This window comes from Leptopilina heterotoma, unplaced genomic scaffold, assembly GCF_015476425.1.
Source record: "Leptopilina heterotoma isolate Lh14 unplaced genomic scaffold, ASM1547642v1 Lhet_57, whole genome shotgun sequence".
NCBI classification, from domain to species: Eukaryota; Metazoa; Arthropoda; class Insecta; order Hymenoptera; family Figitidae; genus Leptopilina; species Leptopilina heterotoma.
The window spans coordinates 1,042,369-1,060,165 of NW_025111127.1; the positions used below are offsets into that span (position 1 = coordinate 1,042,369).

A 17,797-nucleotide genomic window follows, 5' to 3' on the forward strand; every position below is an offset into this window, starting at 1 on the left:
ACTAATTTGGAAAATGACGTTTCCTGAAAGTTTCGTAAAAGAAAAAATGTATATATATTGAACGAGAAGAGGGTCTGGAGTTTATTCGACGAAGTGTGTATCAACGAATGGCCATCACATAGAGAATATTTGTAATGATAAGCGGAAAATGTATGTGTGAATATTTTAGAGTGTATCCTAATTTAATGTTAATTTATGATTCCTTAAGAAAACGACGAAATAAATATTATTGACGTATCGCAGTTTTAAGGGGAAGACCCCACCTTTATTTTAACCCCTTTAAAATAAAATTATTAAAGGAGGTAATATTTTTTTTCTTACATCATTTTTAACCTGAAAACATATAAGATGGTCAAAAATATTTAATTTTAATTTTTGAAGAGGTTAGAATTTTTTTCTTCTGACCTATTGCTTATTATTGCAAATCCATGCGAGAAGTTGTTTAGAATGGTAAAATATGCATGGAAAAAAATTTTCGTTAAAAAATATTAAAAACTGTAAGAGAAGATCGATTTTTAATATTCAAATCTTTAAATTTTGCCGAAATTTCGGAAGCCGTAAATCTTTGATTTTTTTCCAAATTGTGTATATTTACGTAATTTGATGCTACTATTAAAAAACATTGTTAAAATTTATATTTAGCTCATTTTCGTGGTAAATTCCATAAAAATCATAGTCCGAAGCTTTTATGGTATACTTTATTATACCGAAATAAATGCAAAAAGGCATGATTTTTATAGTATTTACCATGAAAATAAGCTAATCGTCAATTTTAACGATGTTTTTTCGACTCAGCATCAAATTGGAAAAAAATAAAGGTTCAGGACTTCCGAAATTTCGGCAAAATTTAAAGATTTGAATATTAAAAATCGATCTTCTCTTACAGTTTTTAATATTTTTTAACGAAAATTTTTTTCCATGCATATTTTACCATTCTAAACAACTTCTCGCATGGATTTGCAATAATATGCAATAGGTCAGAAGAAAAAAATTCTAACCTCTTCAAAAATTAAAATTAAATATTTTTGACCATCTTATATGTTTTCAGGTTAAAAATGATGTAAGAAAAAAAATATTACCTCGTTTAATAATTTTATTTTAAAGGGGTCAGAATTAAGGTGGGGTCTCCCCTTAAGAGACATTTTAATTCAATATTTATGTTATGGTGTGAGTGTGAGAATGATTGTTTTAATTGTAATGTGCGAAAATATGTGTGCAAACATTGTCTGTTGTATCAAATGACCGATTTATATTAATAAATATTAAAAAAAAAAAGAAGAAACCGTACGTCCACCAACTGTAAGAAAAAATATATAACAAAAAACTATAGTAATGAAACTTGTTTATTAATACACTTATGTACTTCGGGACGAATTACAGTCAGGATGGACGAACTGTAAGAAATGTAACAATAGTACTTATATACAAATTTCGGGGACTAAACGATCCACCGACAATTAAGGAATTCAGTCTACGACGAACTGTCGCGAGAAACGGTTGTAAACAATATTTTCTGATATTAATAAAGATCTTTTATTATAATCAACTTTAATTCATTACAATATGAACAATTTTTTAATGGGGATACCACTGACATGGTGTGCTCGACAAACTGATACTTGCTTTCTGCCCACCAACCGTACAAGTTATACGTATGTGATAGAATGTTGTAATGTTTCTTCTTAAAGAAGCTATATACATATCACCAATACTATTAACGCTTAAGGCCAGGTTCCTCCAAAGAACGTGTTTTTTTTAAAACCAATTTTATTATATTATAAAAAATATTTATCAACCAAAGTTTTTATAGTTTAAAAGGCATATAAGAATACTAATTAAAAAAATTGTTTTTTATGCAATGGCAGCTCCAGAATTGGCTGCTGTAGAAAATGTTTTTTGTTGGTGGGTGACGCGATAAAAGTCAACAACGAATCATCTGAAAGCAAAAATCAAAACGGTTTCTTATTCTGTATGACATTGGCTATGGCCGGTACTACAACCAAAAATATTCATTGTTATTTAAAGAAGTTATAAACAATTAAATGTGAAAAAAAGTGAAAAAATTAAAAAGTCCGCCATTATGTTTTTTTTATGAAAATGTTTCATAAAATTTGTTTTTAAAAAACACGTTTTTTGGAGGAACCTGGCCTTAATAAGGCAATTATCTGCACTAGATTATTTAAATATCAGGTATGATATTCAAAATTTTCGATAATTACTTAAAAATATGAAACTTACGGACAGGCGGCGATTTTGATTTTTTTCTAGCACTGGATCAAAATTATTCTGTTAGCATACTTCCTATATAAAAATATAGAATCTTATCTGTACAACATAATTTTTCTGGTATACTAAAAATGTGAGAATCAACCATTTTTATTATTAGGTAAAGTTCTGATTTGTTAAGTGCGGACAAGGGACACCACTGACATTTTGCTTCTAATTCTTCTGCCAAATTTTTTCAGAGAATTTCTAGCGACTAAGAATTATTAATTTAAGTGGAAGAAGTGATTAAGAAAATTAATTGACTTACAAAACTTTTATATTAACTAGTATTCCAAATTTTTGGACAGGACATGAAAATGACATTTTAATTTTAATCACCCATGTAATAAAATCTTGTAAGAAATCTCAATTCTACAAAAAAATACGATTAAAATAAGCCTATGAACGTTGAAGAATGTTTATTTCTTTGGAAATAATAAAAAAAATATAGGCAAATCACTGAAAATAGAATTTTTCTTTAATATCTTATTGAAAAATTAATATTTTTATTATTTTTTGTTACAAGTTATTCAGTTAACATCATAATGGTTGACTTTTACAAGTTACACTTGTATACATTTGTTATACTGTGGAAACTTGTAACATACTATGTAGTAACTAAAATTGAGGCTCCCAATTCAAGAACCGGTCGGACGCTCGGAAGACACGCGCTAGTACCAGTCGGGTAGCAGTGATGCTGATTCCACACTTACACGGAGAGAAAAAAAAGTAAGCGGCTCTACCTGTCGGTAGAGCGGTTGCGTTAAATGCGAATATGCGAAACAGCCGTTCAACTTGAGGTTAAGCACGCTGCTTACTTTCGAGGGGAGAACGGTTCTCCTTTTTGGGGAAAGCGGGTACACTTTTTGGAAAGTAAGCGGCTCTATTTGTGTGGAGAAGAGAACCGATACTCCTCAAAAAGTATAACCGTTCGACGATTGCGGCGCTACTGCTGCGCTTTATAAAGGGAATAAAGGCCTACACGGAGAGAAGGTTGAACGTAAAATCACGGTGTGATCAGAGTCTTAGGCAATGAATGGAAACTCATCATAATTTTCTACAAGATGTAGCGCTCTCTGACGGTTACTGTCACTGCCACTTGCGATTCGTGAATAGAAAAACTCGGTGAAATCACTCAGATTTACCGTGAACTTTCCCCCTCTTTTAACCTTCTGAATTAGACACTGTCTTTTACGGTTCAAATTTCTCTCCGTGTAAGCACAACTGGTTCGGTTTCGGGAGACGGTTTCGGGACATGGGCTTCCTAACCTCAAAATATATGTAAATCTTACATATCCCGAAACCGTCTCCCGAAACCAAACCAGTTGTGCTTAGGCCTTAAAGGGAAAACAGCGCTCTCTTGCCAAATCGAACGGGTCTCTTTTTTTTCTCTCCGTGTACCCAGTCGCTCCGCTTTTCCGTGGCGCTTCGCGTGAGACAGAAAAAGATAGAGATAGTCTCTGTCTTTTTCTATCTCACGCAAAGCGCCACGGAAAAGCGGAGCGCTGGGTAAGTGTGGAATCAGCATCACTGCTCACTGACTGGCAGTTGCGCGTGTCGTCCGAGCGTCCGACCGGTTCTTGAATTGGGAGCCTCAATTAGTGATCCTAAAGGCCTTTCTCCAATAGGTTCCCAAAACTCTGCGTCTGCGTCGGTTGCTATAGCAACACATGCTAAAATCAACGCAACGCAGTCATTCGCAGACAAACGCAGAGTTTTTGGATCCTATTGGAGAAAGGCCTTTAAAGGTCGTTCCAGAATGAGCTAAAACGCAACGAAGACGCGACTCGTCCCAATGCTAATCAAATGGAGACGCGTCGCGTCTTCGTTGCGTTTTGGCTCATTCTGGAACGACCCTAAAGGAGAGTCCAGAAATAGAGTCGAAGTCGGTATGAACGCGCTGATACAACGCGCTCGTCCTATGTATTCCATATGGACGAGCGTGTTAAAGTAGAGTCTACATTCCATGGTACGCGAACGTGAACGTGTACGCGAACGTCTGACGTCACCCATGCTATTCAAATGGGTGACGTCAGCACGGCAACGTTCGCGTTCATCCAATGTAGACTCTACTGAATATCAGCGCGTTCATACCGACTTCGACTCTATTCTGGACTCTCCTTGAAATCACTGAAAGTTTGTGCATATGAGTTTAATTTTTGTTATTTATGTATTTATTGAATATATTTCATCATTTAATTTACATGAAATATTTACGTAAATTTCTTAAAAAAAGCATTTTTTGCCTTAATTAATAAGGTTACAAACTTTTGTCTTTTATCGCGGTTTATATACATATATGGGTGATTCTCCTGAAAGTAGGCAATTTCATGTCTTTGAATTATATCTTCTAAACAACTTAACATTTAAATATTAACATTGGACAAACATATTATTTAAACAGTACTTATTATGCCCTTTATAAAAAACGATAATTTTTTAACACAAATTTAGTGGAAAACAACATTTAACAGCTGGAAAACAGCAATTCAATATGTCCTTATACCTCTGAGTACCAAACTTTAAAGTACTATTACTTATAAAAAAAGAAGTATTTTTAATTATTCAATAAATATTATGAAAGATTAACTCAAAAGGTTCAATTTTTATCGATGAAATTTTTTAATACATCAATATAGTTATTGATAATTATTAAAATATAAGTGTCTTTAAAAATCTCCATGTTGGCATGACAAAGGATAAACGTGTATAAATAAACTATAAGACGTGCACTTTTTATATCAAAATCAATTGGAAATTAAAGAAAAAACATGTCACTTTTCAAATCTCCAAGAGAAATTGGAAAATAAATTATATTTTTTATATTTTTAAGAAAAAACACTAGAAAAACACTGCGTATTTTTATTCATTCCTTTGTCGTGCGCTGCGCTGTCATAACTTTAATATTTCAATATATAAATATCAATAAAAAACGGATGAAAACTTACAGTTTGGTAGGACAAAAAGGTATACCTAGCCATTTTTTATTTACTTTTGTTAAAAATATGTATTTATGGATTTCGTACAAATTTCCATTGTCGTGGAGTCCTTTGTCGTGTCAAAACATTTGCACGTGGTAGGTGCGAAACAAGTAAAAAGTGTGCCCGTGCCTAAAACTTTTTTTAAAATAGGTAATAAAGTTGACATTTTTCTAATCTTTTTATATATTTTTAAATATAATTTTAAAAATGATAAAAATAAATCATTTAATTCGATTAATAATACCTATATAGAAGAAATATGAATTTCAGTGCCCCTCGATGATACGCCTCTGATAAGGTTAGTTTTCCTGTTTACTTTTCACATCTCATTTCAATTACGCGAAAAGTGCTAATTACACGAAAACTAATGTTTATTAATAAATGTAATTCAAAATAAATATAGTTGATATGGATTGTCTAACATAAAAGAATAATTAAACAAACAGAAAAAAGCAAATGTCGAAAAAGAGCGACGTGAAAAAATTCAAAATGATATCCTGGTGAAATTTAAATAATTTTAATATTTTTAAACTTTAAATAGTTTTGTAGCGTACCTACTTCAAATATAGTTTATTTAAATACCAATGAATAATAGTAATTAATAAAAGAAAGTTCAATTTTTAAACATTAAAAAAAAATTTTTATCAACTTAAAAGTGACCGGTTTTTGGAGAATCACCCATATATACCTAATGTTAAATCGAATTTTAAAATTAATTACAAGAATAAATACCAAAGTATGAAATTTATGCTATAGAAATGAAATTATTTTATACATTAAAACTATATATATGTAGACACATAAAACTGGTCCATTTTGCTTGTAGAGTTCACACACGTATAACTATTTTTAAAATTGACAAAGTGGTTCTCTTATTTTTCTTATTTAATTAAAATAAAATAATAAAAATAAAAGTTTCTCTAAATATTCAAATAAAAATTTGCCTTGTGATTATAACCTTATATTAATTACACAGAGAAAAAGGGATTGTTACATCTACTAGCGGATTGTTAATATATAACTAGCAAATCTGATTTGATGTGATAACAATTAATTTGTTAAGAGACAGTGGCGGATCCAGGGGGGCACGAGTGCTTGCCCCCCCCCCAAGAGTCGTGTATTCTTATGGGATAGAAAGAGATAACACTATATTGATTTCATTTTTTTAATGGATGGCCCCCCCAAAAACCATTTTTGGAATGCTTGGCCCTCCCCAGAAGCCTTGTCTGGATCCGTAAGAGAACAAAAAGAATATTGTTACAACAACAAATCAGATTTGTTAGTTCCATATTAACAATCCGCTAGTAGATGTAAGAATCTCTTTTTCTCCGTGTAAGGCAAAAATTGCTTTTTTTAATGCTGTTCTATGGTCTCTTAAATTTCTAGATTACGTGCGACAAACAGTTATCACCAAACAAATACGTCACTGACTGGTTTAAATGACGTGAAATTGGTAAACAATCATTTTCGAACAAGTTTTTCTCTTCACACAGGAACTTTTTACAAAATCTGCCCACGAACCAATGATACAAATCTTCTTAATTATCTAAATTCAAAAGATTTTTTTAATCCTTTCAGAAAAGTGGTTGCAACATGGGAAATACTGTAGCAATGTAATGCGAATATAATATTAACAGCTGAACCTTTACGCTCGCTGCATGCTTCTGCCCTCTAACGGCAAATGGCTGTAATAAACATCTTTCCGCCTGTCATTACATTACTTTTGTATTTCCCATTTTGCAACCATGTTTTCTGAAAGGACTAGCTCCTCCGACGGCCGCAAGCGACCGTCTATGGTGCTAGTTTTTATATGTCCATTGTCCAAGTCCATTATTTCATTAATAATAATATTCAAATTTTTTCAGTTAATAATTTGCTTATTTATATTTGAAATGTTGACGTTTTTTTTTGACAATGCAAAATAAGATTTATTATGAGTACTTTCTCTTAACAAAAATAAAATTTATATATTCGCGCTCTTTTTAAATAACATACGACTGCAGCGCCACCTTCACATGTACAAACAATTTTAAAAACACCCTTCTATTAAGATTTTGCATTCTCATTGCCCATTCTTTACTTCGATACTTTTCGATACATTCGACCTTTCCACTCCATGTCTTTTTTAAGAAAGGATTAAAAAAATCTTTCGAATTTAGATAATTAAGAAGATTTATGTCATTGGTTCGTGGGCAGATTTTGTAGAAAGTTCCCGTGTAGTGAGAAATACTCGTTCGAAAATGATTGTTTACCAATTTCATATCATTTAAATCAGGTAGTGCAGTTTTAGCATTTGTTCTCAGACAAAAATTTCCTATATGTAAAAACATAATTTGCCATTTTTTCAATGTGAACTCTATAGTTCACTTTTATAAAAGTATTTCCTTTTATTTGAAAAATAAATATAATGTAAAAAAATTGATTTTTCACAAACGCATTTTCAAATAATAAAAAATTATCTCGCTTTTATTTTATCAAAGTAAATTTTTTAAAAACTCATCCATTTACAAATTAGTATAACTATTTACTCAACAAGTGAAGACAATTTTTAAGAAATAAATAATCATATTTGCTGAACGCTAATTTTTGTTGAAAAATTTCAGTGTACAAAAAGTTAATTTATCACAAGTCAAAAAGTTTGTGAATTGCCTTAACATGTGTGTAAATAAATAATTTTTGCTAAAAAGAAGACATTTTTCCTTCCAAAGATATAATTTATTTATAATTTACTATATATAGTTCACTCTTTGATTAAAACAATATTTTATTTAACGAACAACAAACAAATACACTTAAAAAAATTTAAGGTTATCTGTTATAAAAACATAGCTGATAAATGTTACTGAATTGTGACACCTGAAACAACTAAATGTTACGTTTTACTTTTCGCCCCAGGGTGCATTTTTGGCTTTAACAACAAATATAAAAAATCTGACTAAAGATATTTAGCAAATGCCTTTAGGTATCTCTTCAGGGGACCCAAATAAGGACCTAAAAAAATCGCGATCAGAATAAATTCAAAAAATATACTTATATAAAAGTTGATATTTTCTTTTACGAAAAAATTTTCAAAAGTAGGGTGAAAAAAAATTTAAATATGGACACCACAAAAATGAACAGAATGTCACATAACTCCGGACATTTATTTAGGGTGATAACACCCTTCTATAATTAAAATTGCAATGGTCTAACTATTTCCGTTCGAAAGATAATGAATTTTAACTGTTTTGGCAGTTTAACTTTTCGCCCCAGTCTCCCCTACAGTTGCAATTTTTAAAAATATTTTATTATTCTATGAATTATTTAATTTATTTATTATTTAAATACAAAAATAAATATATTTTTGAATTTAAATAATTGAATTCTGATAAGAATTGATTTAAAAAAGAATTTTAGTTAAAACTTTAGTAAATAATATAGAAATGTTTAAGTAGGATTCTTTAGAAATAATTAAATTTCAATCTTTGAAATTCTATTTGCTGTAAAACAGGGTGTCTACAACACCTGGAAAACCGGGAAATGTCAGGGAAATTAAAAATGTCCTGGAAAACCGGGAAATGTCAGGGAATTTTTTTCATGATAAATTCATGACTTGAAATACACTTGAACAATATTTTTAATGCGCACAATTAATTTTACAAATTTTTAGTAGAAAATTAATAGTAATAATTAACATTGCCTTTCTAATTTGCAATTCTATTCTATTTTGAGAAATAATTTATGAACCACAGACATACATATAATCAAGTAGAAAAAGCTTGACCACTTAAAATTCTGAAAGATCAAGAGAAAAACATAAATAATGGCATTGAAAAAATTCGTTTCCTAAAATAAGTCAATTTATTTTTAAAATATATAATATTCAGGGCTTGAACTAGGTCCGTAAAAGTCAGTTTTTTTTAAAAAAAGGTCCGTAAAGTCCGTAATTTGATTCAAAAAGAACGAAAAGTTTATAAATTGTACGATATAATTTGGGAAATTTCAGAGAAATTCAATTATTTACAAAAGTAATAAAATTCTTCGCAAAAATTCAATTATATTCAAAAATTTTTTAAAATTCACGTCAAAATTTCAATTATTTTTATAAATAGTAAAATTCTATTATTTTCAAAAATTTTAATAAAATTTTTGGCAAAATTTCAATTATTTTCAAAAGTGTTCCTCATTTCAATGTTTTTCAATATCTACTATTTCAATAAAATTTTTTCAAAAGAATCTAATCATTTAAAAACATTTTAATTATTTTCAAGAAATAATAAACATTTCACAGGAATTCAATTATTTACAAAATCTGTATAAATTTCTTAGCAATAATTCAATTTTTTTATTTTCATAAATAATAAAATTTTTACTCGGATTCAATTGAGGGGCTGGGTACTATAAGGGAATACGCGCCATTCACTTAACATTGCGCGTATCTTATAGCATCCAGCCCCTTAATTATTTTCGTATATAATAAAATTCTTTTTAGGAATTCAATTATTTTCATAAATAATAAGAATAATCAAATAATTTCAATTATTTTTAATACAATTTTAATCGTATTCTTCGAAAAATGTAATTATTCTTAAAAATTTGTTGGTAAAATTCTTTATGAGAATTAAATTTTAAGAAACATTCAATAATTCAATAAATTATTTATTTTTGTATTTAAATAACTGAATTCTAATAAAAATTTATTTGAAAATGAAATTTATAGTTTTAAGTAAAATGTTCTTTTATTTGCCTCGGACTGGTTATATTTTTGTTCGTAAATGGTCAGTAATTTTTCATTTTTTCACTGGTTTGAGCCCTGCTAGTTTGTTTAAAAATGTTAATTTTATATCCATAATTTATAACATTTATAAGTGTTATCAAATAAAATTTAAGCAATGTATTTTTTGTAATCCCTTATTATGTCGATTCTTAAAACCTGGAAAAAAATTTTTGAAGGTCTGGAAAACCTGGAAATGTCAGGGAAATTTTTTGCAGATTAGTTGTAGACACCCTGTAAAAGTATCTTAAATATAAAAGATTATTAATTTGATATAGCTTTCTTAAAAACTAAAAGTTTTGAATAATTAAATATATTATTCAAAAATTACAAAAAAATAATTGAAATTGAATTACAAAAATTATTCTATTTAAATCAATTCTCGTCGTTGAATTCTAATAGCAATTTATTTAAAAAAGTGTTCAGTTAAAATTTTAGAAAATATTTGAATATCTAAAGCGTTATAACAGAAATTTTAGGAATTAATTAAATTTTAAAAGGTTTTTAAATAAAATTCCTTAAAAATTTAAGAAAATCAATAGTATAAAAATGTTAAAATTTTTATTTTAAAAAATTATTTTTTTTAATTATTAATGTTTTGAATAATTTAATTCAAAAATTCTAAAAAAATAATTGAATTTTGGAAGAATTACAGTTGCAATTTTTAGAAATAATTAAGTTTTATGAGGTTTTTCATTGAAACTATTTGAAATTTTAATTCCTGGTGGAAAAATAAATAAGAATAATAAGTTTTTAAATTTTTGTTTAACAAAAAGTATAAGTATTGAATTTTTGAATAATTAAATTCAGAATTTTCTAAAAATTGTTTCTTGAAAAAATGTAATTAAAATTTTCTAAAAATAATTATATTTCCGAAAAGAATTTTAAAAAATTGAAAATTTTGTCAAATTTCATTAAAATAAATGTTATATTTTATAATGAATTTAATTTCTTTACTTTTAAAAATTATTTTGAAATATAATCGTATTTTTTAAGAATTCTTTGGAAAATATAATTGAATTTTAAAAAAATTTAGAAGAAACTTTTCACTAGGAGTGGTACATTGGTACTCAAAAGTTTAATTATTTAATCAAAAATATTTTACATTCAAGTTAGAAATATCTTGGCGATTTCTATAAGAGTTGTTCAAATAATTAAATTTAAAGAAAAAATATGTTTTTTAAAAAATGAAGAATTTTTATATTTCAAAAAGCAAATTTTTTAAAGTATAACAATGGCAAAGAAAAATTTGCTAATAAAAATAATTTAAATATCCAGTACTTTGTCGCATTGAAAGTGAATATGGCGATATTCTTTGAATAAATTTTTGAGTAAAAATTAATATTGAACGATAAAAAGTTAAGCATTTCCTGATATATTGAAAGTAAAAGCTTTAAATAGAAATTTTTTAAAACTGAATCTGAATTTAATAAAAAAATCTTGAAAATGATAGTGTTTGAATAAAAAATTGCTTAATTAGATGCGCAATCGATGACCGCTACTCCTGCACCAAAATTCCAAGTCCCTCGGGTTTGGGTTGACAATCATAATGAAAATCCTTTTTTGAAATTTGTTTATTTTAAAATTTGTTCTGTCGCAGAAATCTCCCTTTAAGATGACGGTCCTGATGGTTGAAGAATTATTGCGCAGGCGCCTCATGGAAAATCAGCCGAAATTATCCGAGTGCGAGCCGAACGAACCAACTAGTCGAGCCCGAGCGATTCCTCGATTGCAGACGTGCGGTGGCGCGACGAGGAATCAAACAAGAAATATGTGTAAAGTCTCGGTAAATCGGGGATAATCACTCGTGGTTTACCCGTTTTTGGGAAACTGTGAGGTTCACACGATTGAAGGAAAATACGTGGAAGAGAAGAGAAATGCAAGTGTGAAATGTGTCTCTTCGGGATGCAAGGTCGTGAGGTGCGTGAAAAGTGGCGAAAACTGTGAGTAAAAGTGGATGGACGCGGCGCACCAGGTCGACCAGTCGAAAAACCAGGCGGCACACAAGATGGCTGGGTGTCACTGAGAACCAGACGGCGTGCAAAACGAATGAATTCGCGGCTCGACTGGAAGCTGCAAAAGTCCCAAAAAAAGATCATGATTGTGTCACAACACCTCAATCGAACGTGAAGATCAAGAGATCCAGTACGAGGAGCGAGAGGTAATTAGAAAACATTTTATTTTATAGCGAAAACGAATTTTTCTTCGATTCGTCTCTCTTTTATTGTCGGAGTAACAAGAGAATTTTATCAATGCACGTCATTTCTTAATTAGAGAACATTATGATAGATTGTAATTGAAATTTGCATCTTCCGGGCTGCATGACCGATGACTAATGATTCTTATCTCCTAAAATAGAATGGAACTGTAAGCATATTGTACCCGGTTCTTACAATTGGCTCTAAAAACGCTGGCACACAGTAACGTATTTTTAATCATTTTCTTTTGTGATCAACTATTTCTTTTCTTTCTTATTTTATTTCATCCCTCAAGGTTAGCAAAACTATTGTACATGACGAGAGGAATTGTTTAAATTGTTGTACATATTCGAAGGTGTAAAATTATATTGATGGTCGACAACACCACTCACTAGTCACTCTTCAATGCCAAAGTATAGTACATATAACAACGTTGGCCTTTTCGTATCGAGTACGAAAGTGATAAGGCTAATTTAATTTTCTATAAATACGTTTATTGTTTCGTGCATAAAAAATAAGTTGCACAAAAAATAATTGTGTAGAGGCCTGTTGTGAATATTTCATAGCAAAAAGTATTCTAGACCGCCTAACTAGCTGTTGGTTAAACTGAATCAATAGTTAATCGAGGACTTCAATTAAAAGTTTAAATGTTAATCCTTCCCTTTCCATTCAATCGTGCTTAAATTATCTAGATTCTTCATTTATTTTATATTCTCAACAGGCAACTCTCATTTTTCTCAAAAATTTTGAATTCAGAAAATTTTACGATTCTACTTTTTAATTTATTTATTACATAATTTCATGCAACAATTATTTGCTAGGTTCTCTTATTATTATTGTCATTATTGTTATAATACGTAATTATTATCATTATTATTTTTATTATTATTATTCATTATTTTCTTCATTTTTATTTTTTTTAAATTTTGGTTCAAATAAGTATTATTGTTATCAATCATCTACTTTATTTTATTTATCATTAAAATTACGTCTATAAATTTTTTGAAGATTATATTTTAAATAAAAAGAATATTTTTTATGTTTTACGCAAGAGCAAGACAAAATAACTTTATAAAGCTAAAACTTGTACCCAGTCATAAGCCATACTTAATTTTTCAAATTTTTAGACATTAGTCTTAAACAAAAAAAATATTTTAAAAAGAATATTTTATTTAATTATTAATTGGTTTTTTTTCTTGAGAAAAGATGAGAAACGATTTTTGATATGTGTTGGCTTGGAAAATTTACTGTTTTTTTATGCTGTTTAAATAAAACTTCTTATAAATAGGTTCTTTTAAAATACAGATCTCGGGAAAATATTCTTGCAAGCTCAATCTTTGAATCATTTTAAAAGCTGGTAACAACACTCACTTAACTTTTGATGTCACTGTCCTGTATATGGGCCACAAACACTACAGCAACAACAAAACTTGGCTTATACTAGAGACAGTTGTTGTTCTCTAAAAAACTTGTTAGTTTAAAAATTGTCGAATTCAAATGCTCCATTTTATTTATTATATGTGGTGTACAAAAAGGTTTTTCAAAATGAAACTCAATATATTAAAACATTATCGTTCAGTATCGTTCTAGAGTAAAGTTTTGAATATAAGTAATATCAAAAATTAATTTTAGAGTTAAGAACAGGTTCAAAAAATGATAAAACGCGGCGTACATAAATGTGAAAAATGTAATAAATATTGTTCAAATGTGGAAACTTATTTTGTGCAATGAAACTGATTATACAAATTTTAATATCTATCTACTCATTAATCTAATACTTGACAGCTGTTATTTCAAAATGCTGAGATTAAAAAACCGTTATTTTAGATGTTCATCAGAAAACTATTATTTTTCAAAGAATAAGTGAAAGCTATAGGATTATTTATTCAACTTGAAAAACTAGAGTACCAAAGTTTATTATTTCATAACTTAAGAAAAGTATACTATGTGTTTAATTTTTACTTTCTTAATTGTTATCCAACATCTGTGGATATAAAATAATTTTTAACTTTTCTCTTAATCTTTGTATATAAATTTCTTTTGCTTCCTCATGAGGAAGCTTTGCATTGGTGACGATTTTCAATTTTCCAAAAGAAGGTTATATGGACTCATTTTCATCTAGAACATATGTATATTCAATTATGAGCAAATGTCCAGATGTGTGTGTGTGTGTGTGTGTGTGTGTGTGTGTGTGTGTGTCACAAAAATTGTGTACAAATTATCTCATACAAATTTTGATGGATTGTCCTGAAATTTTGCAGGTTTATTGCAGTCATTAATACCTAAAATCTGACACAAGGATTTTCAAAAATATCTACAAAATTTTTTTTTATACAATTTTTTTAAAATTCAGAAAAAAATTTTTTTTGTATTTTTTGAAATAATTTTTTTATTTGTTAATATTTTTATTAATTATTCTCAAAATTACATTCCTGACAAGAAAACGAATCGATTGATGTATACAAAGTATATATTTTATCAAAATTTATAAAATTAATAAATATTTTTCTTTTTTACAAAAAATTCAAATTTTGTATTTTTTTTATAATTAATTTAATATTAATATTAATATTTTGAAATGATTATTCTATCATAAAATAGAAGCAATTGTCAAATAAAAGTGTAAATTTCACCAAATATTTATACAACAACTTATAAATGATTTATATAATTTTATTTTTAACAAATCTTCTAGACGAACCCTTTTGTACATAGTTTTTCAAAAGTTTGCAAAACCGCAATTTTTATATATTGAGGAAGCTAAATGGTCATAAAATGAACAACTTGTTTTAAGTTATCTTTAATTAATGTTCTACATTGATTCTTTGAATGTATTTCAAAACTTTGGTTGAATGTTTTGCAAAATTTTTCGAAATTCATGAAAATGGGATTGTGCCATGAATTTCAATAAATATACATTTTTTAAATTATTATATTATAATTGTAATAAAATAGTAATAAATTATCTAAAAAAATTTATTTGAGTAAATTCTAGTTTAAATTTATTCATCTTTTTTTTTTGCTTTTTAAATCCGAATTAGTTAAAAATAATAATTTTTAATGAAATCTTGCATGTAGCTCGTAATTGCGTTAGGCTTTTACGAATGTTAAATAAATAAAATAATATTTAAGCTTGTACCTCAAGTTACAGTGATACACACTCATGCCATCTACCATCAGCTACAAATATTACTATATTCTCTTTATGACTCTATAGGTATTATGTTCTTGTACTTCTTTTTATAATTTATGGCTTTTTTTAAAAATAAGTTTCTTAAAAATATTCATGCCTATCTTATTAATGTATTTAATCAAAATTTCTATGGATTTAAAACAATTGCTTGCTAATCATTAGGAATTCTTTAGTTCAATATTTCTATAGATCTTCATCGAAATGGTATTATTTATAACGAATTCTTGAAATGGTACAGCTTTCCACCAAGCCAACGAAATATTGACAGAAATTTAACAGAATTTTTTTATTCCCACTGCATGGGAAGTAACTTCTTTGTTCACTATTGGCGATTCAAACAGCTAAACTAGCGCATCTGGTGGTCGAATTAGAACTACCACTGATGTGACTATATAGTAGTACACTGAGAGAAAAGTATAAATAATAATTTTCCCTATAGTTGTTTCAAATGTAAGACATTTTTGCACTAGTCATTATTTTCGTTACTCCCTTTAAGAATGCTTAAAATAAATATAATAAAGTACACATATAATCGTTTCAAATTTTCAAACTTTTGGTACGACAACTATTAGTGAGAAATTGTAATACGCACTGTTTCAGGTGTTATAATAGAGTATAAGTTATTTTGTAAATTTCTTCTTCACAAATTGGTAAAAAAAAATGTCAAAAACTCTGACGAGTATAAACGAAGACATTTACGACGCCTAGGGCGAAAAGGGTAAAGTAGAAAACTGGCAAATTTAACTGTTTCTCCAGCTTCATTTACAAGTTCCCTACTTTGCCTTCTACGGGTAAACGTTATTTTAATTTTTTAGTACAAAATATTATTTATTTTTACAATGAAATTTTGAGAAGATTTTATTTGAAAATATAATAAAAAAATTGTTCTTCAAACGATAATATAATATTTGATTATTCTTTAATCTTATTTTTATTACTAAATAGTTTACAAAATAATTTCAAGTTTCTCACAAGCACAGAAAAATCTGCCTGTTTAGTATATAAAGAACGTCTGTGTTTTTTATTTTATCGTTAATTATATATGTGCGTAGCGTTTTACGTCGTTCTCTGTATGTGTATTATCGTTAGTGTAAGTTTAGGAATAATACACGGAAAGAAAAAGTCCATCAACCATTAATGGATTAGTATATTACTTTGAGACGGGACTCTTTTTCCGTTGATGGTTACTTAACGATTGAAAACTAGTCATGGATTGATTAGAATGCCAGTATGTGACCAATTGTTTTAGATTTAATGCTGAATTGTTATCAATGGATGTTTGAATGTTTACGAATCATTAGTGAAAGTTTGTGAAACGTTAGTTGACTCGTATTCTAAATCGGCGCTCTTCACTAGCGCATTGTTGCGCAGTGTACCGATGCGCATTTCTTCCGGTTTCTCTATAGTCCATGTGTTTTTGCTGTCTGCTATACATATCCCTATATACTATTATGTGTAATGTGAATATTTAACTTAACTAACAATTTGCAGTTGAATTGCGTCTAGAAATTGACCTCGATGAAAATATATTTTCTTTTATATTTCTCGCTAATTAAAAAGTAGTTATTAGTGCAAAATCATTTCTCACAAGTTGTGAAAAATTTTGTTATTTGGTATATAAGAACAGTTCGCTTCTAAACGTAAAGTGATATAAGTGTGCGTTTCTACGTGTAGTTATTAAGTATGCGAATATATATGTAAGTCTTGGTTTTTAGGTTACTTGCGTTAAAATGCGAAAATGTGTTGGTCTAAAGCGTCTAAGAGTGTAAATAAAATATCGGAACTGTGCAACGAAAAAAATGTGTTCATTCTGTACCAAATAGTGTCTAAAATTAAGGATAATTCTGAAAGAAGTTGAATTTTTTGAATGCTTTTGATAGTCATAGGAAATTTAATAGTCAGTTTTCTAAATTTTAGTGAACGAGTTTTATATATTGATGACAGTTTTCTAAATTTTAGCAAGCAACTCGTCATTGATTGTGACTCAAAGAATGTTATCCATTCAATGATTTTGTGTCCCGTCTCAAAGTAATATACTAGTCTATATTAATGATTGATGGACTTCTTCTTTCCGTGTATATAAACCAATCAAAGCGAACCACTTCGTTGTATGTGTATTAAAAAGAGTACGCCTCTCTTTAACTAGAAAAGGAAAGAGAGCATTTCTGAGAAACTATTGGTGCATTCCAACATCTATTTTTTCATGTGACTCTGCATTTTTGATACAGTAGTTTCAAATATTGAAACATCTTTCGTTTTGTCTCCACTTCTGACTTTTCTTAAAATTATACTAATTTCTGTTACTAATCCCGAATGTCTTACAATTGTAAACGAGAATACTAAAATTTCTTTCTCTCCTGTAACATTTCAAAAAACCTAGTTGAGCCCATTTCGAAATTCACGATTC

The 17,797-nt window shown here is 28.5% G+C and overlaps 1 protein-coding gene across 2 annotated transcripts in view; it reads left to right on the forward strand.

The window, feature by feature from the left end:
- Positions 1-11,696: 11,696 nt before the first annotated feature.
- Positions 11,697-17,797, forward strand: part of LOC122508779 (homeodomain-interacting protein kinase 2) — a 99,327-nt gene continuing 93,226 nt past the window's right edge. For both annotated transcript variants that reach the window (XM_043622320.1, XM_043622319.1), the window contains exon 1: positions 11,697-12,160. The gene's annotated coding sequence lies outside the window, so the exon portion shown is untranslated. The remainder of the gene's footprint in view (positions 12,161-17,797) is intronic.